The sequence below is a fragment of the Apodemus sylvaticus genome, chromosome 18 (genome assembly GCF_947179515.1).
Source record: "Apodemus sylvaticus chromosome 18, mApoSyl1.1, whole genome shotgun sequence".
Taxonomy (NCBI): domain Eukaryota; kingdom Metazoa; phylum Chordata; class Mammalia; order Rodentia; family Muridae; genus Apodemus; species Apodemus sylvaticus.
The window spans coordinates 13,484,905-13,510,839 of record NC_067489.1 but is presented as its reverse complement, the minus strand read 5'-3'; positions in this window follow the sequence as shown (position 1 = coordinate 13,510,839).

The window sequence follows — 25,935 nt, the reverse complement described above, 5'->3', positions numbered from 1 at the left end:
GAGTCTTAGAAGTGGTGCTTTAATATCTTGTTTAGAACTGAGTCATCCATCCATCACTTATTCCCATACCTTCAGCATTCATGAGCCTCTCTGCATTTGCTGCTGTTGCCAGCTAAGAGAAGCTTCTCTTATTAGAGCTGAGAGTAGCACTTGTCTCTGAACATAAGCATAGATGGTTAGGAGGCAGTTTGACACTATTCCAGCTTAAATAAACAGTTATAGTACATTCATATATTCCTAGTTTAGTCGATTAGCAGTTTTTTTGCCATTCCTCAAGCTCTTCCTTTGATTGCATTTTTTTTAAAGCATCTCTTTAATTTCCCTCTTTCTTGCTCCCTCTCCACCTCCTCTTTCCCCCACCCCCACACTTTCTCTATTTTCTTTGGTTTAATTTTCTATTCTCTCCTGAATATCTCAAATTAAAGTCTGCCTTTCAGTTAGTTTTTGAGATAGTGTCTTTTTATGTAGCCTGGGCTGGGCTTGAACTTGTGAACTTGTTTCCCTTGTACTGACACCCTAGGGTGTGATACAGGTATGCTCTAAAGCACTTAGCCACCTACATCTATTTTCTATGCACTGGCTTCATTTTTTATCTATAAATATCAGAGCTGTGGGGATCATTAATCTTTGTGCAGCCACAGCTAGCTGTGGATATATCTTGATCGCTGGCCTGATTAACTTGCAAGCTTGGACTCCACAGCTTTGCCCAGGTTTGCTGTGGCCACAGAGTTCTTACATAAATTTATAGCAATCATCCTCATCACTCTTGTGTCCTTCCAGAAAGGGTTTGGAATTTATCTCCCACTGACTGTTTTGTTTGTTTGTTTGTTTCCACGAACTACTTGAACTAATACTTTCAGGATTTTATTTTAAGTTTGAAGGCATAGAATTTACCTACTGTTTGTGTATTCAACAATTTCTTACACCAGTTTCCATGACTTCATTGATTCCTGTGTCTCATTCTGTTAACTAGGAGTCATTCCAGGCTCTGCTGTGTCATCTACATCTGCTTCTGCTCATGATAAATTCAAACTATGATTTCTTCGGCTTTGTTTTCCCCCAAGCCATCTTTATTCAGACTGTGTCTTCAAATGATATTTCTGTAGTACATGGAACTGCAAGATACCAATTCTCCCTCTAGCACTTGAAGTTTTCTATTCATTATTGGTTGGTTTCCATTGATTGTTAGAAAGCACAGTTTTCCTTGATGGTCAAATACCCTCTTCTTTTTCCATCTGGCTTATTACAGAAAAATGTGCATACATTGCAGAATCCCAAAATATTGCAACAACAGAGGGACTCAAAGAGAAGTTATAAGAAGACACAGTCTGGGGACAGATTTTTATCCAGGATTATTCTCAAGTGTTAAGATGTATTCTAAAAGCTTGTCAGAAACATGTGGGACAAGAGAGGAAATCTGTGTACTATAAAGTGAGGTAGGAGGTTCAGAGTCTACAGAAAGCACAGCTGTCATTAATGGCATGGCTGTGTGACTGATTCTGCTAACCATCCTGTTCCTCAATCAGTACCACAGCCTGAATGACACCATGTAGTATGCTAAGCATGCTTTGATTTTGAAACCAAGTACTCAGCTCCTTACCTTGTGCCTTTGATGATATCCCAACTCCTACTAATTTACTTTCCATAATCAAACCACACTTCTCAAGACTCTAGCCCCAAACTCTGTCCAGTATCACCTTTTGATCTCACACCCTTGTACGTACATTGCACTTTCAGTCTGTCATTCTGGACCCAAAGCAATGGCATCAAATATGAATAAGATTATTTAGGGCTACATTAAATATGTTCATTTTTATTCTAATAACAACAGAAGCCAGTGAAATGCTTTAATTATCCATGATGCTTTGGTCATGGGTCTCTCAGACCTTCTAATTAAAACATAAGGCAGAGAGCATCTGTGACTCGTTACAGCTGCATCCCTTATCAACACCTCATCCTGAAGCAGAAGATGCTTACCACATACCCTGTGCGTAGACAAATGGACTGTAGTTAGACACTATTGCCCTAACAATAGTCACTTGAAATAAGTGTGTAAAATTTGGGGGATTCTTATTTTATTGATTCTTAGTTTGCACTTGCTCATCAAAGTAAAGCAAAGTAAAACTTGCTCCCCAAAGATGTATGCTGGGTACTGTCATCAGCACTGTATTAACATCTGATGTGATCACCATAATATGCCTCTCCTTCTAGCCACAGGACTACCTGGGGCAAAATATACTTCATCTGCCAGCTCACCCCAAGGTGCATGCTACCCATGCTCTCTGTACTTTATTCATTTCACTGTATTGTGACAAAGACTTTATGACTTCAAACTCTTGTTTAGAGAGGTAATGATGTTGCCACAATGGGACCAATTACACCTTTGCAAATATTCACAGGCAAGGCAGCTATTTTAGTCCCTACTTTAATTTGAAATGCATTCTATGGTAAAGTTAGTTCTGCCTCAAAACTTACAGTTGCATCTGGTCAAGTTGATTTGAGCAGCTTTGAGAATCTATTTCTCTTTGTCAGAGACTGGTCATTCATAGCTATATCATTGGATCCAGAATGTTGAGAATATGTTGGTGAATAGACATACTGGGGTGCAAAACATCCATACAGATACAACAAAATAAAAAATGAAAAATGCTATAATCAGAGTTAGATGGGAGGAAGAAGTTTGTGAAAACTTCTCTTATTTCATTATCACATATCTAGTTCATAACAGTAGTATAGATTAATGAAATATGTAATAATATGGGTATAATGAATTTTCACACTACCAATGATAAGCATGTGAATTGAAACATATGAAATTATCTAGATGTAGCCATTTCATATGTGAATGCTCATCTCTTCTATCATTATCTATCTATCTATCTATCTATCTATCTATCTATCATCTATCTATCTATATCATGTATGTATGTATCTCTCTATCTGCATCTATCATCTATCTACTTGCTTATTTATCTTGTTTATCTAAGTATCTATGCTTCTATCTATCTATCTATCTATCTATCTATCTATCTATCTATCTATCTCCATCTCTTCAGATATGTATGTGACATTGGAGGGTAATATCATGCATAAATGTCATATGAGTTAGTGTTAGTATCTGCTTAACAGACTTACAGGGATTTCAGGTGAATGTCCCCATCATATTTGGAGGTATACAGGCAAAACCAGTTGTCGAGCCTGAGAATAGACCACTGCACACCCAGTGCTAGACATTCCTGGTTATAGCTTTTTTTCTAAATTTGAGTCTTTGGTTGAACAGGTCAGCATGATCCTGGACAAATCAGGGTGCCGGTGACTTGGTCAAGGAGGTCGTTGTCAACACTATTATGGGAAAATCTCAGAAACCATTAACTCTCATGTGCTGTGCAGTTTGGTGTTTCTGATAGTTAACACCTCTATGTGTTACCTAGTGTTCTAGTCTGGTTTCTATTGCTATGATAAAACACTCATCAAAATTAAATTTGGGAGAAAAGAGTTTATTTGGCTTTCAGATTATAGTTCCTCGTTGAGGGAATCCAAGACAGGAACAGAGAATCATGGACTGAAGCAGGAACCACAGAGGAATGCTGCTTTCTGTCTTGCTACACTGGCTTTCTCAACTACCTTTTATTTACAGCCCAGGCCTCCCTGGCTAGAGATGGTAACATCCATAGTGGGCAGGGTTCCCTAACATTAATTATCAGTCAAGAAAATATTACCATAGATATGCCCACAGGCCTATTCAATGACAGCAAGTCTGAACTGAGGCTTCCTCTTCCCGAGTGAGGGAAGTTGACAACAAGCATAAGCATCACACTTCAGTGGAAGAATGTCAGCCTATGCAAATTAAATTCCTCTAGGAGGTAACAACCAATGAGGGGCTGCCACTGGATAGAAACCCCTCCCCCCCACCTCCCCACCCCAGCCCCACTCTTGCCTCTCATGTTGCTGAAAGAGGAGTCAACAATGGAAGTTCTTGAGTATCAGAGCTTTGCAAACCTGCCTCTTCAATAATAAGGTCTTTCTTAGCCTCTAGTTGTTTCCCTTTCATGCCCTCAGTAAGTCATCTACTTACTCCCCATATAGGTACAGTAGCTGACTATGACTCCTGGTGGCTTCCTGAAACAGAAGCTTTTTGGGACGCTAGCTAAAGATGAATTACTACTCATACAATTGTTTTTACTCTCCTCACCTCAGGTAAAATACTATAAATTATTTAGCAGCATTTCTAACTTTAGGGAAAACAATGAAAGTGAAAACATTTATACTTCGCTGTTCACAGTGAAACACTTGCTGTGTGGGTTGCATATCTGTTACCTGGAACTTTGTGGAGTACCATGAGGATAAGATGGATAAATGATGCGGGGGTCTTTGTGTTGTATTTGACAGAAGATGGGGTGGAGATGGGTTCCTTAGGAAGAAAGTCATGAGTTTATCAGTCACATCTGTAGTGAATAACAGTGCAGAAAACCACACTTGACAAATTTATACCCTCACAAAAGATGGCTCCATCATGTGCTATTACATATTTTTATGATAAACTATAAATTGACTCAAGTTTCAAGTAAGATGATCTGGTGTGTTATAATATGAGCTATAAATGAGCAATCTATTGTAGTTAGGGTTTTGTTTAAAATGTTTGTACTTCATATATTTAACACCAGAAAGCATATTTACTTAAAGACTTTATTTTTCTGAATCAGAACCATGGAAAAGTAATACTGAATAAAAGATATGAATTTCATACAATTTCATATTTCCTGTGGCTGAAATTATATCAGATTTTATCATGAAGTTCCTATTGTATCAGATCTTACTGGCATCAGTAGTACAAATACAACACACACACATACACACACGCATACACAAACACACACAAAAGCACACACACACACACACAAACACATACAAAAGCAATGCTTTCTGTTTTGGTTTCTATATAATTTAAAGTTTCTTATTTTATAGGCAAACAGAGTCCCTGTTTCGTAACTAAGAAAGTTATGGGGATTCTGAGGATGGCTCAGTGGGTAAGAACACTTTCTGTGAACAGGAGAACCTGAGTCTGAATCCCTAGCACTTGGATGTGACTTTCTGTGCCTGTAGCCCCCGTACTATGGTAGAGGGAATTCTGAGTCAGGAGGCTCACTACAGCTTGCTTCCAACAATCTCCCTAAAAGCTGGTGAGCTCTAGGCCACTGAGAGACCTTGTTTTAAGGGAATAGGTTGGAAAATGAGAGAGTAGTGAAACACTATTTTGCCTCCAAGTGCAACACACACACACACACACACACACACACACACACACACAGAGTGAAGGTTGTGTAGTAGACATCAGCAATCTTCAAAAAGACAAAAGCTCTTCGAACTGCATTGCTGTTCATTCTCAAGTCTGTGTCTTGATCAGACATGCTTTCTTTCCTGCTTTAATTGAGTGATAACTTCCCCATGCTCCAGAATGGCTTTCAAGACACATGTTTATCCTTTAAGCAGCCAGCAGTTTTCAAAATAAGTGTACTATTTAGACTAGGGACTGGACTGGCAGGGTTAATTCCTTCCCCTAAGCCTTTGGGAGCCCATAGGCAAGGCGCTTCTCCAAATGTGCTTGGTTCCTTACTTGGCTTGTGTAGGAAAAATCTCCACAATGCCAACTAGTGCTTTCACTTACATAGGAAATCTAATAAGTGGAGTGTAGTCACTATTGTAGCTTAGGGTTTTAAGCTATTTCTCTACCTTTTGTGTTTAGACCATATCTTTCTATTCTGTATATTCTGCATCTTCGAATCTATCAGGATTGTGCAATTCAAAAAACTTGTTGAGGCATTCATGAACTTTATTTTCTCTAGTTAAAAAAATATATATTTGTCTTAGTTTAGGTTTCCACTGCTGTGAAGAGACACCTTGACAAAGGCAACTCTTATAATGGACAACATTTAATTAGGGCTGGCTTACAAGGTTCAGAGGTTCAGTCTATTATCATCATGGCTGGAAACATGGTAGCGTCTAGGCAGACATGGTGTAGGAGAAGGAGCTGAGAGTTCTGCATTTTGATCCAAAGGCAGCCAAGAGGGGAATGTCATTCAGGCAGTTAGGAGGATGGTCTCATTTTCCATCCCCACAGTAACACATTTCCTCCAACAAGGCTACACCTACTCCAACAAGGCCATACCTCCTAATAGCGCCACAGCTGGACCAACCATATTCAAACCACCATAATACTTACTGCATCTTTTCTTTACTTATTTTCTACTGAATTAGAACAGCACATAATTTCCATGAATCTGTTTGACTGATGGACATCTCCAGAAAGGTTGCCCTTAGTGTATCCCTTGAGATGGTTACACATAAATAATTAAGCCTCTGCATTAAACATCTTGATGCAGCTCATGAGATGAGCTCCACCCAAGAGTGTGCTTTTCTGTGGGCCAGATAGGTGTATATAGCAGTATGAGCTTCGTGTATATGAGCTAGGTCAAAGATGTTTGGGTGCCGTCTGATTACACATGTTATTGAAATTATTGGAGTCATGAGAGTGAGAGTGGAAATTCAGAATATCCTTTGTGACATGTCTGAGCAAAGAACAAGGGGAAGACAAAGTACCCTCATGCGAGACAGACAAGGACTAGCAGAGGAAGAGCTTGAGGAAAGCAAAGGATGCTAAAAGGAACAGCATTTCTGTCTGGGAGGTAAATATTGAATTAACTAAGAAATCAGACACACTGCAGATCAGCAATTGTCACTGGCTTTTGGGGAGGATATGGGATAGGGAACTATGGAACTGGGGGTGTGTGTATGTGTGGAGGGTAGAGGAGTGGGCCTAGAACAAGAGTGGGCTTGAGGTATGTCCAAATTCTCCTGAGATCAGCACTCGTAGAAATGCTCCTCCCTCTGACCAAGTCCTGAGGGTCCTGATGTACACAGCCCTGTCTCCCACCTTTACCCACTGGAGATCATGTAGCCCAGTAGCCAGATTGATCTTCCTCTTTGCTTTATAAGGTTATGTCCAGCAGCACCGGGAATTCATCCTTGTGCTAATGAAACATGTCCAGCACCATGGTCTTAGGCGATGATATACACTCACCCCCAAAACCCTTACCCACCCGCAAAGGTTTAAATATATGTTGTTTTCCTCCTGAAATGAGATGTCTCACTGAAGTTACCTCTGTTCTCCCTGCACTCAGCTCTTCTGGAAGTCTCTTCTGCTCCTGGTGGTTCCACCTTGCTTCCCCTCTCAGATCACGCCATTAAAATAGGAGAAAAGTAAAGCAAGAGTCTAAGCATCTATGTGAGTTGTAGGTGATGTGTCATTCAAACTGGTGGAGAAGTTGATGGCTCAGAGCTCCCCATGCACCTGTCAGTGCTATTTCACTAAGGGTGTATGGAGCAAAGGTGGGTTCTAGGACTTGAGAGAAATCTAATTGAGCAACAGCAGAGGATATTGAGCAGTTAGTTTGCAGACAGGGGAATCCCCAGCATGAAGTGTTAAAGGGACAGTGGGAGCAGGGGTCTGGTCACAGGATGACAAAATGAGCCTCACACAGGCCATGTTTATTATAATGGAAAACTGAACTTCTGCACCAGGAATGTCATGTGGATTAGCAACAAAGACGTTTCTATTCAGAACTTGTGACTTTCACCATCATCTTCAAGGGTTTGTGCACAAGGCATCCTCTCAGGTCTATCAATTTAGAGGCCATGTAGTCCTAAAGCTAATGTTTTCCGTTAATTTGTTTTTTTATCTAAATTTGAAACTATATTTAATAAACATTATTGCCAACATGTACCCATAAACACTTATATGCACACACATACAGACATAAACACACAGGCACATACACACAAATGTGCACTTATACATACAAAATTACAAAAATGCATACACATATACATAAGCACACGCACACATACATGTTTACACAAACAATATGCACAAGCACATACACATGAAGCCCATTTGCACACTGGAAGGATCGATATTTAGAAGCCCACTTTCTAGTGAGCATACCTTGGTTAATCCCCTTGCCTTGCCTCTTATATATTCAAATAGACAGAGTTCTGCAGGGGACATTGATATTGTAGCAGCTCCTTTAAAGAGTACGGGTTGTTCCTCTTTCTCCACACCCTCTACTTCCAGAAGATCCTGCTATACCACTCCTGGGCATATACCCAGAAGACTCCCCACCATGTAATAAGGATACATGTTCTACTATGTTCATAGCAGCCCTATTTGTAATTGCCAGATGCTGGAAAGAACCCAGGTATCCCTCAACAGAAGAGTGGATGCAAAAAATGTGGTATATCTACACAATGGAGTACTATTCAGCCATTAGAAACAATGAATTCATGAAATTCTTAGGCAAATGGATGGAGCTAGAGAATATCATACTAAGTGAGGTAACCCAGACTCAAAAGGTGAATCATGGTATGCACTCACTAATAAGTGGATATTAACCTAGAAAACTGGAATACCCAAAACATAATCCACACATCAAATGAGGTACAAGAAGAAAGGAGGAGTGGCCCCTGGTTCTGGAAAGACTCAGTGAAACAGTATTCAGCAAAACCAGAACGGGGAAGTGGGAAGGGGTGGGTGGGAGGACAGGGGAAGAGAAGGGGGCTTGCGGGACTTTCGGGGAGTGGGGGGGCTAGAAAAGGGGAAATCATTTGAAATGTAAATAAATTATATCGAATAATAAAAAAAAAAAAAAAAAAAAAAAAAAAAGAGTACGGGTTGAGAGGACAGAATGCACCTGAACTTGGTGACTGCCAGATTCTCAATCAGTGTCCCCCCAAGGTGTGGGTAGGTATAACTCAACATGCAGAGGCCAGATCCCTTCTTGTGAAGAGATCCTGTCTCTATAAGGGGAGGGAAATTGTCAACCTCTCTGTGAGTCACGGTGCCACTGCAGTAATATGTATGGAAATTGCTGGAAGCAGTGAAATGCATGCACGGCTGTCTCATGTAAGACCCAGTGGAAGGTATTTAGTGTTGCACAGCAAAGGAGCACTTTTTTACCACGCCATTAAAAACGAACAAACAAACAAAAAAAACAAATAAACAAAAAAACAACAAACAACAATAAACCCCAAACCACCAGATATCTCTTCTTGCCTTCCTTTCCAGTTTGATTTTGAAGATTCTTGGAAGGACAGAAAGTAAATTCTAACTGAAGCAAATGGTAGGGGAAAGTCAAGCCCTCCTCAAAGTTAGAGGGGAAACTGATTCTGGCTCTCGTTTCTTTTGAAGTTCTGAAGATTTGTGGTCATAGGGGAAGTTCTATGGTCTTGAAGTGGTGCATTGCCACACTGACAGAGTCCTTGGTGGAAGACAATTACATCCTCTCTCAGGAGTCCATCACTGAGTGATAATGAGGTGTGAACACATTCCTCAGAAACCACAGACATGCCAAAAGGGCAATTTAACACCTCTTCAGAAGATAGATGAGATATGAATTATTCATAATGAGCTCAGACCACACTCTGCAGGCAACAGCCTAGCTCTCAAGGTAGATCGGGACAGCTTGTGGACATTCACCTGGAGCCTGTGTCTTCTCCCTAGGCTAAGGTCACAGGCTTTATTGAATACTCCATAGCAAGGATGCTTAAGAGAAGACTCAGGGTTGGGGTTAGGCTCATGTTTCCTGAGTTCACCTTTGATATCTTTGTGTGGATATTTTGTCAGCTTTACACATCATATGGGCTACATATGAATATATATAATATGAATATATATGAATATATATATATGCAGAATTTTCTGTATGTATGTTTATCATTCAATCCCTCCAATCTCTATTTATACAACCACACTGAACTCCAAATTCTAGAAAGCACACTGTGTTGTCTCTCAGTCTTCAAGCTGGTGTGTGGAATGCTTTGGGGTCATAAATTCTCCATGAGAATAGTGCACTGCTGAGCAGAAATCACAACTATGTCATTGCCATAATGGACTGACATGCTAAATTCACTCTAAGGTCCAAAGCAGAGAAGGCAGCTTATGCGAGGCAGCTGGTTATTGCAACTTTGTAGAGCATGGGCAACACTGTCATTATTTTGAGCTAGTTTGTGTGTAAAGATTCATGACCCAGATCCAATGGCTCCAATTTTGTTTGTCAAGCAGCTATTTAAACTCCAGGCATGCAGAGCAGTACAAGTTCCTAAGGTAGCCTTGCGAATGAGGATAAATTTTAGGTAATGATGTGAGATTATCCATTGGCCTCATTGCTAGATTATGAAGGATCATTATTTGGGAGTTAGATTCTATTCCTTTTTCTCCAAGTCAAACTCCCTTCATACCCCAAACTTCTGCTGTGGCATTGAGACACAGGCTAAGGCATAGAAAAGGCACCAAGACTCATGGGGAGTGCATTTACGACCCTTCTCTCATTAAGACTGAACTGTGCACACTATCCTTACAGAATACATCTTCTTTATTAAAAAAAAAAAACCTAGTGAAACTAGAATGTATTAGCTTCTCTTAAGACCTTATTGTTATTTCAAGGCTATTGTACCACATTTGTGTTTGAAAATGCTCAAAATTTAAATCTTTTGAAAGCTTGGATAGAAATGAGGGGGGAGAAGAGATGGATTCTTGGCAGATTTCCTGGGCTTTGATTGGGAGGGCACTTGTGGTGGATGCTATAGCCAAGGGCTTTCCCCTTAGCAGACTGCTCCTTTTACTGCCTTTTCTTCCCTGTAACAGCAGTGGTAGGGAAGATCCTTTCAGGGTCCTGATTCCACAGGCAGCCTGGGTGAATGTTTTCTCCAAGATTCACATACTGAGTAAGAAAGTTTATCTTTGCCTTAAGCTTAATACTGTTTGCACATATTTTTCTTAATTATATTGACCTGTCCACTTGAAGGCACCATTAATTTAAGGCCCGGTATCATTCAGATATCCAATTGTTGAAGTAAAATAAGACACCATCTATTAAGTATTCGCATAATTGTACAAAACACCAAGCTTTGCAAAAAAGAATACTTAGTGGCAAAGCATGCATCTTCCCAGTCAGGATATAGAGACACCGTGCTAGAGGCCTGGTACACTTAGTCATTTCTCATCTTTTTGTGATAAAATTTGGAGCTATTAGCTTGGATCCATAGCGCACTTGGCCCTCTTCTCTTTATCTTCTTATACATCAAATAACATGTATATAGTGCCCACTGAAGACAGTAGAGGCTTTTGAATGCCCAAGAACTGGAATTACAGACAGTTTCTGAGCTATCATGTGGATGCTGGGAACCTGCCCTAGTCCCCTGTAAGAACAGCAGATACTCTTAGCTGCTGAGTCATCTCTATGGACCCAGGCTAGGCCCAGTTACAGATACTGTTTTCAATGCTGCTTCCTCAGAAGTTCTGATGCTTTGAAGATTCTGACTCCTGTTCCCTGTTGAATTTCATGGTCAATGTTTCCACCTGTTGACATTGTGGATGAAGATACTTTATTTTTCAGGTTATTCACATCCAAGGTCTCTGCTGAGTCTGACTATTCCCTAGGCTGGAAGTCTTCAAGCTCTTTTCCACCTGCAGGATGATGTCATTTTATTCTTAGGCCCTGTCTGTCTGGGGAGCCCTGGTCTATCTCTTTACACCAAAGCTTCAGTTGCCTTCTCTTGGATGGTACCTCTGAACTGCTGATGGGACATTGGGAGGAAACAGGAGTTTCTTGTATTCTAAGACCTTTTTGTTACCATGGAAATGACTGCATTAATGTGTAAACACACACACACACATACCCACACATGTGTGGGTATGTGTATGTCTCTGTCTGTGTGTGTGTGTGTGTGTATGAAACTATCAAGTCTTGTGTCCACATAGACCTAACATTCAACTGTCCTTTATTATTTGGCCATAGAGCTTTGTTAAGGTCACTTCAGCAACATTCCTCATTTGCATGCTATATGACTGTGAACTTTTCTCTACTATGGGTAAATCTAGCCTTATTGTTTCATCTTATACATATAAATATATGAAAAATATATTTAATATGAAATATATTTAAATCCTCTACAACTATAAACTTTTGTCAAAATAATATAGAAATCATAAATTAATATATATTGAGTTAAAATGGGTGCTTTTGTATTGTGGTATTTTCCTATTCATATAAAGCCTACCTCTCAGCTTGTTGTCATTTTAAAGCTAATTTTAAGCTAAACTTCTTTAAATAAAATTTCTTTGTGCACATTCTACCTATCTGTGGCTATTATTTTGCCTGAGATGGCTTTTCTGAAATAGACAGCCATCATTAAATGCTACAAAGAAATCATATGTGCAGCAGACCTGTGGGGCTCTTGTGATCCCAAGGACTGCATCTCCATTTGTGATAGATTCTCCTGCACATCATTAGTCATTTTTGAGTGGATCCGAATGTCCTTCTCTTTAAGTTCATATATTTATTACACTGTACTATCAGGCCTGCAGTCTACCTTGAACAATAAGGTGGACAGTCCAGTACTTCAGTCCTGAATAAGGTGGACAGATGATGTTCTTGGATCCTGAATAAGGTAGATAGCCATAGTCCATGTACTTAGATCCTGGATAAGCTGGGCATTCTGTGTACTTAGATCCTATTCTCAAAAGTCAGGCATTACTTCCCCATCCATATAAGGTTTTCACTCATAACTTTTGGTATATAGCTCAAGTCAGGTAACACTTTCCTACCATTCATATTTTATGAGCTTTAATAATAAAAACTGTTGAATTTAGCAGATGCTTTCCTCTGTCAATTGAGGAAGTAATGTAATTTATTAAATCATTAATATTTCAAATATCATTGACATATTTTCTGATATTAAACTACTCTTGCATTTTTTAATAAACCTAACCATCTACTTCATCACCTACTCTAGGTAAAAACACTCTCCATAAAATATTTGCAATTTAATTTAAAATTAAGTCATGAAATGGTCCCATGGTTTTCTTCATTGTTCTTTTAAATTCATTGTAAAACTAAGTATGGAGAGAAAGAAGAAATTCACGGTTGATTGTTCCTTTTAAAAGTATTTTTGAGATAATATAATTTATTACTTTTGTAATAAAGTTCTGTATTACCCGGGGTTAATTGCTCTTTGTATACTCAATGGCAGTGACCTTTACAAGGCAGTGGGTGTGGAAATCTTCGTGAGATGAAGATCCTCACCATATGCATTACTTTGGGATTTTTCTATTAAAATGATTTGAGACATTCATTTGTTTTATTTTGTGTTTATGTTGGCTTTCTCATCTCTTACATTTTTAAAGTTTAATGTTCTAGTTATGCATTTCTTGAGCTTTTTTCCTTGCCAGGTGGTTTCTTTCTTCCTACTGTTATTATGAAAAGAAAATATTCTTTTTATTTTTATAATTACATCTATTGTGTCAGCAGGTGGATTAATATGCTATGCTATCCAATGCTCTCTTTATTTATTTCCTGTAACTTTGCTTTAGTCTTTTATTACATTATTTTTATTACATCTAAGGCACATATTTGTGTGTGTGCATGTAGTATGTGTAAGTACACACTTAAACACATATGCTTGACAAATCCTGTGAAAGGCTTACAGAGCGGATTCTCTTTCAGCTATGTGAATCTGGGGATTGAATTCTGGTTGGCACATAATCCTGAACTTGGTGACAAGTGTCTTCACACTCCAAGCCATCTCACTAGCTCATATTTTCTTTTAAGTGCTGTTGGAATGTTCCATTGTTTGTGCACTTTTACTGTCATTTTAAATGTGTTTTTCCAGGTTCTAGAAGAGCTTTCTTTAGCCCAAAGGTTATACAATTGCATGTCATCCACTTAATGGATTTGGGGCTTCTCAGTCACTTACCACTGACTTCACCCAGGAGATTGTAGTCTACCTGACAATTGTAGATGTTTCCTACTGCCCAGCATATTATAATACTTGCCAATATTTGAAGAACAGTAAAAATATCCATCTCTGTCAAATTTATAATTATCTCTGTCCATATATATATATGCATATTAACATGCATATATATATGCATATTAACATGCATATATATATGCATATATATATGCATATTAACATGTTCATATCCATAGTGTGTATATATCCTATACCATTATTATTTTACTCAAATCTCTATATGTGATTTTAGTATTTGATCTGTTTAGTTATCAGTTATTAAAGAATATTTTAGTGATAGTTGATTATTGCCAGCTCCTTTTTAGTCATATATTGTGAAAGCGAAGGGACTATACTTCTGTCAGTGTCTGGTCTCTGCATTGTGATTGTGGGGCAGCCACTGTCTCTCTGAAACTCTGTCACCTGAGAGTCTTTCAGGCTCTTCTGACCATATTTATCCATCACCCTCCTATGGATCAGTTCCTGTTTTAGCAAGTCTTCTATGACATTTCATAAACCTTCGAGGCTTCTTATGCTTTCCCGACTTTAATGTCACTTATCCTTTATAGCTTTTTCCCATTTCCTACAACTGTGTTCTAAAATGTTCTCCATAAGAACTCTCCCTTGCTGCTATCTATAGGAAAAGCTCAACCTATTGAGTTTATGTCCATCTTCAGTAGCATTTTATTAGTGACTTCAGATTTTGCAGTATATTGGTACTTTGTCTTAAATGTTATTCTATTATCTAATATCTTTGCTTTTTTCCCCAAGGTCTTATATTTGTAATAATTTAATCATCCTAGGAGTGATCCTTTGTGGATCTTCCCTGGTCTTTATGTTCTTGTTTTAAGCTCCTTAGATCTGGCCGGTGAGTATCAATTCCCAAGATGCGTCTGTCTCCAGGCACTGATTCTTATTATTTCCACATCAAGGCATTGCTAGTTTTCCATGCAAATTTATGCTTTTCCCTGCAGATGCTTTTGGCCTTAATGTTGGGCATTGAATTTAGGGACTTTCAGAACTGCAGGAAATGTGTGACCAGGAAAAACTGCCATGAGGCACAGTCTATGCCACAATTTCAAAGAAGGTATGATGCATGCACTTTATGTTCAGTACAGAGCCTAAGCTTCCAGTGGGGGGCACCCACCTGAGGGCAGTCATAGAATGATCCTTCTGAGTGTGGTTTCCTCAGAGGCCATTGCTTTCCTACAGCCTACAATTCTAAGAAAATAGTTACTTTGTATGTTCTTTTATTACCCACCACTATGGTATGTGCATTCAGGTCTTGTCTAGCATTTTATGGTCATCTCACGAGCATCTCAGTGGGTAGTGCTATGAGTTATCAGTTTTATAAAATTTTGCACATCGTTTGGAGGGGAACACCTCACCCATCATTTTACATAGACAAATTCTGTTAGATAAATTTACACTGAGCAGAGTTTTCTTGTGATTGATACCTTTGAAGACTGATCACTATAGGGAACCTCTGATTTATTGATGGGTTTTGTCAGTGCTTGGTGCAACATGGGCTTGTCCTGACTGGTGGAGTTTCCAGTAGATTCAAGAAGAACACAAAGATAACACCAAATCTGGATGCCACGGAGCTGGTGGAGGTACCTTCCTGAATATGCCTGTGGGGAATTCTCATGTCCTCTTTGATATGAGATTCGGATTTCATGTTATGAACTCTCTGCCTACCCTTCCCATCCTGATTGGGTTTTTCTCAGCATCCAAGTTCTATGCTCACAAATAGCCCTGTACATCAAAGGGCAGTGTGCCATAAAGAAAATATCAAAGCCATATTAAACCTCAGTGGATAGAAGGCTCTGAGTGAAAAGCTTACTTTTACCTTGCACGAAATAATCAATTATAATCAGCCATGACCTTATCAACACCCCTATTGAGTATTTTAATCAGAAAGAGCGGGGCACATCATCACCTCACTCTACCAGTTATTCTCACTTTATGGAGACTGGGTGGTAACTCAATGTCTCGATAAAATGATCTTTACAGGGAAGCAGCCCTGTATTTCAGTATTCTGAGCACAACTAGGGAACCTTTGAACAAGTGCAGGAAGAAACAACCAGGAAGAGGAAGAAGAAGGTAATGAAAAAAAAACAGAAAAGGAAGAGGAGAAGAAGAAGGAAGAGAAGACATTGATCAGCAGCAGAAAATGTCCAGGGTTGATTTCCTGCTGTATCAGGACTCATCATGACTTATTGTTATTTAGTTATTTTATTTTTTATAAATATTTTTATTTTCTATATTCTTTGTTTACATTCCAAATGATTTCCCCTTTCCCAGATCCCCCCTCCCCATATGTCCCATAAACCTTCTTCTCTCCATCCATTCTCCAATCACCTCCCTTCTTTTTCTCTGTCCTTATATTCCCGTCCAATGCTAGATCAATTCTTTCCAGGATCAGGACCCTCTCCATACTTCTTCATGGGAGTCATTTGTTTATTTTAAATTGTAATGAAATTTCATAGCCATGGTCATGAAGAAGCATCCCGAGTGGGACTGGCCTTTTGTCATGTGTCACACGCCCACACTTCAGTCACTCTTTAAGGATTCAGTTAGAGCCTCTCTTTTCCATTTTTAACTAGAATAAGGCTTCATAAAGGACTTACTTTATATCAAAATCTCTGCTGAGATTAAATTTTGGCAGAGATTTAAATTTTTGCTGAGATTTAAATTTGAAACACCAAATGAAGTTAATTTTCATTTTAGACCCAACACACTGGGCACTGGATATTCTAAATATATGCACTAAGATGTGTGAATGAGAAATATGAACACAAAGAGAAAAGAGATATTGAGGGGAACATGTTTGGAGGAATATGATGATGATTTCCTTTTATTTCTTTTCATTTAAAATTTTGGGCATATATATTACTATTCATTTGTTATTTAGTGATCTTGTTCTTCTTGCTGTTTGTCTTCTTTTTCTTCTTGTTCTCCTCCTCCTCCTTCTCCTACTCCTCTTATTGCTCCCCCTCCTCCTCTTCTTACTGCTTCTCCTTCTAATGCTTCTCCTCTTCCTTTTTCTTTCTGAAATGGCACCAACAAGACTGCTCAATCTCTGTCCCCTACCAGTGGGTCCCCTTCCCCCTACCTAGACTGCCTGGTTGGGCCTCATGGAGAGAGGATGTGCCTAGTCCTGCTAAGACTAGATATCCCAGGTTTGGGTGGTACCCAAGAGGGCAGGGGGGGGAGGGAGGTGGGGGGGTGGGGGGGGGGAGTTCCTCTTATCATGGCATTGGGGCAGGTATTTGTAAGGGTGGAACTTCCAAGCCAGTAGTTGGGGCTATGATTAGGATGTAAACTGAATAAAAACATACGTTATTGGGAAAATATATAATTAAAAACAAGACAAAAAAAGATGAAAGACTATTGCAATTAGGTTGAAAGTAATCTCACAGATACTGCAAGGCACAGGAGTTAAGATTAACCATGTGTGTGTAGGATAAGCGACCCTTCTCTGGGAACTATGCTGGAAACTAAAAGACTTTTAAACTATTTTGCAGCATCACTGCACTGTGTGGTTTATTTTTCTTCAGAACTTTCTAGAGAAGCATCTATTTACTTCATTTCCTTCCTTCTCTGGGGTTTGTGACTAACTACAGATGAAATTCGGGACCTTGAAGTTGATACATGGTGATGATACTTCTAATGTTAAGACTTTATATCTAGTAATTTTTTTTCACTTCTGAAAGAAAGCGTTTCATCTGTATTGATTTCCTCATAGGAATCATACCCAAATTCTTAGAATTTGATATAGAATTACATTATAATTTACTATATTTTATTCTAAGAAAACATATGTAAAGGGACTTATGTATTGCAGAGAGGCCGATTCACTTAGCACTCTAAATCCTGCAGTATGTTTTATCTAGTCACACAGACAGTGGTGTGCAGATGAAGGGTTGAACTCAAGTTGCTAAGAGGCTTCCCAAGGTAGCAACAAACATGGAAGCCAAGTGTAGAGGGGACCCGGGAGTAGATGGGAGAGCCAGCTCTTCTGGTAGATACAACTTTTTGTGGCTTGGTGAGCTCATCATTCTTTTTGTTTGTTTTTTGTTTTTTTTTTTTTGTTGTTGTTGTTTGTTTTTTTTTTTCCAAGACAGACTTTCTTTGCATAGCCCCTGGCTGTCCTGGAACTCACTTTGTAGACCAGGTTGGCCTCGAACTCAGAAATCTGCCTGCCTGTGCCTCCCAAGTGCTGGGATTAAAGGCATGCGCCACTGCCCAGCAAGCTCATCATTCTTAGAACCAACACTTTCCCTGTCCAAAATTGGAGGTCAGTCAGGTAGATTCAGAGGGTTTTCTTCTCATCCCCTAATTCTAAGCTTTATTTAATATTCACTAAACTCCAAGTTATTTAACTGTGGAGATAGTAGCTCCATTTTACAACCTTGTAATTTCTTCTAGGAATTAAATGCATGAGAAATTAAAATTAGTCTCCATATGAAGATGAGAGAAGAGATGAACAGAGATGTTTATCTCCATGACAAAGTATAGCTACACAAACTACAGGCCTAGACTTTACCTAATTAGATAGACCAGCAAGACTTCTTTACCACATTTGGAGTAATGCTGTTTGGCAATAAGAAGAGAAAATGAACTAAAACTGGTGTTGACATAATCTTAGGAACTGGACACACTTTTTTTTGTGAGAGTGAATTCAATTAACTAAGATAAAGAAATCGGAAAAGCCATTCATATTATCTACATGCAAAAATATACAGAAAACCAAACTGTGCATTTGAGTTCAGAGATGAGCATTAAAAAAATCAGCCTACAGGGGGAACGTTCCTGAACAGATCACCAATAGCTTATGCTCTAAGATCAAGAACTGACAAATAGGACCTCATAAAATTATAAAGTTTCTGTAAGGCAAAGGACACCATCAAAAGGACAAATTGGCAACCAACAAATTGGGAAAAGATCTTCACCAACCCTACATCAGATAGAGGGCTAATATCCAATATATACAAAGAACTGAAGAAGTTAGACCTCAGAAAGCCAAATAACCCTATTAAAAATGGGGTACAGAGCTAAACAAAGAATTTTCACCCGAAGAACTTCAGATGGCTGAGAAGCATCTTAAAAAATGCTCAACTTCATTAGTCATTAGGGAAATTCAAATCAAAACAACCCTGAGATTTTACCTTATACCAGGCAGAATGGCTAAGATTAAAAATTCAGGAGATATCAGGTGTTGGCGAGGATGTGGAGAAAGAGGAACACTCCTCCACTGCTGGTGGGGTTGCAAATTGGTACAACCACTCTGGAAATCAGTCTGGCGGTTCCTCAGAAAACTGCGCACGTCACTTCCGGAGGATCTGGCTATAACACTCCCGGGCATATACCCAGAGGATTCCCCAGCACGTAATAAGTATATGTGCTCCACAATGTTCATAGCAGCCCTATTTATAATAGCCAGAACCTGGAAAGAACCAGGTATCCCTCAATGGAAGAATGGATGCAAAAAATATGGTATATATACACAATGGAGTACTATTTAGCCATTAGAAACAATGAATTCATGAAATTCTTAGACAAATGGATGGAGCTGGAGAACATCATACTAAGTGAGGTAACCCTGTCTCAAAAGATCAGTCATGGTATGCACTCACTAATAAGTGGATATTAGCGTAGAAAATTGGAATACCCAAAACATAATCCACACATCAAATGATGTACAAGAAGAATGGGGGAGTGGCCCCTGGTTCTGGAAAGACTCTGTAGCAGTATAGGGCAAAACCAGAACAGGGAAGTGGGAAGTGGGAAGGGGTGGATGGGAGAACAGAGGGAGGGAAGAGGGCTTATGTGAGTGGGGGACCAGAAAAGGGGAAATCATTTGAAATGTAAATAAAATATATTGAATTTTAAAAAATCACCCTAGACTTTTCCATGTAAATGGACACTATAGTTTATTATGCGAATATTAGGGAAAGGGATCAGTGTCTCCTGCTAGTGAAAGTTCCTGACACTCCCCAGAGGCTTTCTGGGGAGATGTCTTGATCTCAAAATTGAAGAATTCTATTGATCGTCTATGTTTGTTTCTGGAAAGAACAAAGTGACTCAGTCTCCATCAATCCATTAGACCTCAATAGCTTCTTCAGAATGTCCCAGAATGTTTTATTGGGGAAGCAATCTGAAAAAGTAAGTAAAGAAATAGAAGGAGGAGTGGATTGCAATTGTGTTATGGATGAGATGGACAAGTGGAGCCCATCATGATGGGTAAATACACTTTAGCACTTCAAAGCTGTGGATTAACTAAATAATTTAAGCTGTTTTGTTTTTAATTTAGCATTTCTCCTATAATGTAACAGTCAGGTACCTCCTCAGGTCCATAATAATTAGTTAGGAACAGAAATCAAATCCTAACTCCTCAGGTACTTTGATTTTTCTTCTTAATAAAAATCCTGTCCAGAGCCTCACAGAACCTCAGCTGAGTTCACTTGATGGGAGATGAGCAGCATGCCTTCAGGTCTTTGCAGAGTGCTGGGCTTCACAGCACCATATGTGGAGGGGAGGGGTCTTGCTGGCACACATGGGAAGGCAGGGTAAACATTGGTAGAGGCTGGATATGGTAGGTTTCAAAATAGTTATGAGTTAAGGGTAAGCTTAGATTGTTTAGTTTGATAAAATCAATATACAACTCACGCTGTTTCTCTCAGGCAAATGAAGCTATCTATTGAGCTTAGTTACATATTTTGCAGTGTTCATTTTAAATCACTTTAGGAAACACTAAAATCAGTATTCTAGGCCCTTAGCCTGTTACTGGGCACTCCTTTTGATTCTCTCACATGAAGTGGGGGTGGGGAGTGTTAAGACAAGGAAATGAGGATGAATTACAGAGATAGACTGAAAAATCACACTAACTTCTTCAGACTTCCTGATGTACACTGCAAGTCTTCAGGAGAAACAGTCACCAAGAAAGAGAAATGAGTGTTCGGTGCTGGCCCCCAATGCCAGCATTCTTTCTGAACTGATGTGTTAACATGAGTTGTTTTTAAGAAATCCCAGTTACACAATTTGGCTGTGGTCTGGCTTTGTCTGGCTGAGTGCATGACCCTTCTCCCTATCTCAGGATGATGGCAGCCCTAGGCAGCCCTGTCTGTGTGGATGCCCCTCACAAGCACCCTCTGTGTGGGCTTTTGTATGGCCTGGGCACCATTCATCATCACAACCACTACTCACGCACTGAGTTTTTCTGGAACATGGCCATAAGTGCTTTGGGGTTTACTCTGTTATTAACTGCAGGCCTCCCTCTAGGTACACAAGTGCAAGCTTCTAGTTCTCTCTACGTGGCACTGGAATTCTGTGGGTGAGTTCAAGGTGGACATTATGAATCTTTTAGTGTCCATACTTCTGACAATTAACTGAGTTTTCCTTGTGAATAAAAGTGACAAGAAGCCAAGGATTTGCTCTGTTCTGTTCACATCCACATTTCAAGAGTTCTAAAGGGTCTCAGGGTACATCAATGGAGAGTGGTAGAAGAGAAGGCAGCTTTTATGACTGAGTTAAACATTTGTTAAGGCAGGGTGTGGTGTTGTATGCTGGTTTACAGATGGGAATGACCTTACAAAGAAGCACACATAACAACATTAGAGATGAGAGGAGAAAATTGCTGGGGTCAATTACTCGAGAAAGGATTTTATCCTGCACATAAGCGGAAGCTTTGACATTAGATACCATTCACAGTGTAATGTACCAGACACTGGGGGATTGTGGTACTTAACATAAGCGAGTTCTGTCAAGAACTGCAGGCCAAGTCTCTCACTCACAGTAACTGTAAGACTGTCATCAGATCATTCTGGAAGTGGATTTGTACCTGACGGTTCATCTTGGGTTTGCTCTTTAGTGATTCAGCATAGCAAACATGAGTGTAATATTGAGTGCTTTAGGCATAGACCACTGAGTGATTTTCTTTCTCCTCATGCTATCTGAGTGGTAATATTAGTCACATTGTTTTCTCCTCACAGATAGAAAAGACAGCTTGCCTAGACAAGGATAGTAAGAACAAAATCTACATAGTAATTTTTAGCAGTGGAGGCTTAATATAAAGTACTATTCACTATTTCCAAGGGATCCTATCTTGAGAAGGGATGGGACAGAATTCTAAATAATGGTCTACGTCTGAGAGAAGTCAGAAACAAATGTCAGTGGGAAAACAACCCACTGTCACATGCTTCAGACCTAAGAAGAGAAAAGAAGTCCCTGCCCATAGAGGATATGTACCTCATTAACACCATGTCAGATGATTCATGCATTCTTAACTGGGATCCCCACATACTGGTCTGAGATGGCATCTGGAATGGTGGGCTGGAACCTTCTACTAAACCGTCCAAGAGCTGAGTCTAGTTTAACTGAACCATCATGCTAAAATAAGGAGGGGCATACCTGCTGAGAGAATTAGGCAGAAAATTTCAAGTAGATAGTCATGAACCAGGAATGTTACCTGGATGAGATGATCTTAGGTCAGAAAGGCAGGACAGGTGCCACTGAGCCTTCAACAGCAGAAGCAATGGAATGTGATGCGGAGGTTCCAGAGAAGCCTCATATTGTCAACAGTATCTCCCCCTCTCACCCAGTGATCAACGGGACTAAGGAGACCACCATGACCCAGCAGTGCCAAAATAAATACACAGAGCTAAAAACTGGTTGTGCACCTAATGGCAGTCTCAGGACGGTATCCACTTCTAAATCTTTCCCCAATATACTTTGCTCCAGCTGTAGACTAACAGGTTGATCCTATGCTCTCCTGGTCAAACACTTTGTAAGTACTTTTAAATAGTATTTTAAGTGGAAAGCATTGAGTATGTGAAGTCTCACAGTGCCCATCAGTGCAAATTACATCTTCCTTAGTAAGCTCCCTCACACTATTTCACACAACTGGCGTGTTGATACAGACCTCTCCAACGATGGGATTTCCTTAATGATCTTTATGTATGCACCATTACCAGGTTTAAGGAGCCCCTATAATCAGTAGTAAAAGTCATCTTCAAGAAACCTGGACACATAAGTGAAAGAAGACCTTCTAGGCAATATCTGTTACTGGGTAGATAAAAGAAATTAATTTCAGGCTCTCTCTCTCTCTCTCTCTCTCTCTCTGTGTGTGTGTGTGTGTGTGTGTGTGTGTGTGTGTGTGTGTGTGGTGTGTGTATGTGTGTGTGTGTGTGTGTGTGTTTACTTAGATGAACTTCAGGGAAAAATAATATAAACATACTCAATCAGCTGTCAAGCAAACCTAATGACAGAAGGCACACTGGAAGCGATGAGGGCATTTATCAGTGGAAATGTCTGTATTGATGGAATGCTCTTTGAAAATGTGCTTGGAAGAACTAGGGGTGTTCATGGAAAGCAAGGCCGAAATTAGTGTATTCACTGAGTCTTTGTTCCTGGGGAAAGTCCCTTCTAATAAGTGGATGGTTGGAGGCTGGAAGAAACTTCCCTCTGCTTGATAGTGACATTATTTTTGCTTACATAGCATGTAAAATTAAATTGTAGGCAATGTCATGCCATGTATTAAATATCTACTACCTGATAGGCAATCCCCTGGTTGGAAGCAGGCTTTCCAGTATCTTTGCTCTCTAGCATTAAACCCTCAAAAGGACAGAATAGTTCTCTCAACACTGTACTTTGATATCTGTTAATAAAACTAGAAAATAATGAATACACAAGTCATGAAGTACAAGAAAAAATTAAATCAATGCTGGATGTATTTGGTGGGAACCCAGGTAGATGGTTGTCACGACCCTGATGTGATGTTCTACCTGCCATTTGAGTTTGATCCTCAGGGCTCTCTTGGTATTCTGAAGTTTTGAAAGTCACAGATGAGTTCTCAAGATACACGGGTCATTCTCTCATCATAGGTCTTGTGTTCTTCTAAAAGACACTTGCTATAAGAGATGGAACAGTCCTTACAAAATAGTCTCCATCATCTCACAAACCAATAGCTTCTCAGCTCTTAGAAAACCGTCATAAGCCACAACAGTCTTCAGGCAGATTAAAATATATCAGGGGCCAGAATTTATGTGGGCTTTGGGTTGTTGGTAAAACAAAATATTTATTAAAAAAGAAATAATGCTTACTATTTAGCATGCACTTTCCAATTTCTATTCCATGGTAGTTCATTTGCCTTGTAATATCTTGTGCAAATTGTTGTGTCAAAAAAGAAGTCACAGAAGCACAGGGTAATTCTTAAATATTGAAGTAGAAGTACCAGCAGCCCTGTCCATCAAACTTTTAAGACATGTCACTTTGATGTTTGAAGCTGAACAAACTCAGCAGCATTTTTTTATCCAGCACATAGCATCTATTATGCTTTGACTAAAAATATCATATTTATTGAGCACTTGCATTTTGATAAGTACCTTGAATGAAAAAAATCATTAAAGATTTATTCATTACCTTGTTCGTTAACTTGTAAAATGTATACAATGTATATTCAAGGCAGTTCAGTGAGGACTGCATTCATTGGAAGGGTCTTTAGAATTGCCTCTACTCAAGCAGCTAGGATACTTTGGGAGGGAAATCATGTATTAGTGAGATATGAATGAGACCACCTGCCAGATCTGTCCCAGAAATACTCTGGTCAGTAAGTTCATGTTCTAAATTAGTATCTTTTGAAATTATTTCCTGAAAACTACAAAGTAGGCAGTATTTCCAGTGTTTCTAGAAATTTCTATTTCCTTTTTGTTTGCCTCAATGAGAGCAGCATACTAACTGTATACAAACAAACACACACACACATATACACACACAGGTCATTCCTATTCCTGTGTTTGCTCTGTTTTGTTTTGGCTGCTGTTAAGTTCCAAGCATTTAGCTTGAATAAATCCATGACCTTTTCATGTAAGACAGCAATTGGCTCATCTCTTCAGCAAGCTGGGTCATGAGGAGATTGATGGCTCTTTTTAATACTTTATCATATTGTGACAGACAAGAAATAAGAATATGTATTTATGGGAAACATTAATGGATTTTGATGTGTATATTCACAGGAGACTCTAAGAATGAGTAATTCAGCCTAATCACTATACTTATCAAGTTATATACTTATCATTTTCTTCATGGCAAGAATGTTCAAAGCTCATTTGTTCATCCATTTTGAGGAACATGGCATGGTATTAATAATGTAGTTTCAGTACCTGTTTTGAAAATTATCAAAAAAATTCAGGGTTATTTTAAAAATTACCATCATGGTTGTCACGCTGTACAGTGGAGCACTGGAATTTATTATTCTGACCAAACTGGAAATTTGGCCAAGATCTTCCCTGTTCCCGACCATGCCAGCCTCTCTTCCCTGCAGAGATGAGCTCAGGTTTCTGTCTCCTTTTCTATGCTCAGCTTATTCTGTTCAGCGTGGGCATCCTCTGTGCTCATCAATCTTTCACATGTCAGAGTTCTTTGCTTTAGATGCTGGGGAGTGCCCCACTGTGTGGCGGGTACAGCAGCTTTCAGTTGTGCTTCAGGGATATTTAGAGGCAGACTGAATGCAATTAAGTGTTTGGAATATGCACTCAGAGAAACTAGAATCCTGAAACAGATCATGTTTTACTTTACTATCACCGATGGCACTAGATATTAGAAAGGGGAGGTTGGCACTGGAGACTGAACTTCAAATTCAAAATAATAATCACTTCATTCATTCACATGTATTTCCAAGCATTAGTCATTCCCTTAACAGCTACTATGAATTGTGTGTGAGATTAACATGTAGATTTGATAGTGAATGAAGATGTTATTTCTGGTGTCATACCTGATATAGCAAAGATGGAATAGAAATTTATATTACAGATACAGTGTCCAACAAGGAGTAAAAATATGGCTATGCTAATTGGCAGGAGAGAATTACATATTAAGTAAACATGAAATAAATGCATATATAAGGAAATCAGATTGACTCAAGGAACCCTGACTGAGATTCCTTTAAGCATATTGTGATTGTAAGGGTTATTGTTGAAGAGATGACACTACTCATCAAGAATTATCTAAACCACAGAGTATGTAGTCTGATTTCAGAACTTGAAAAATAAAAGCATGGCTCAGTGATGGGAGAAGGAGGAAGCAGAG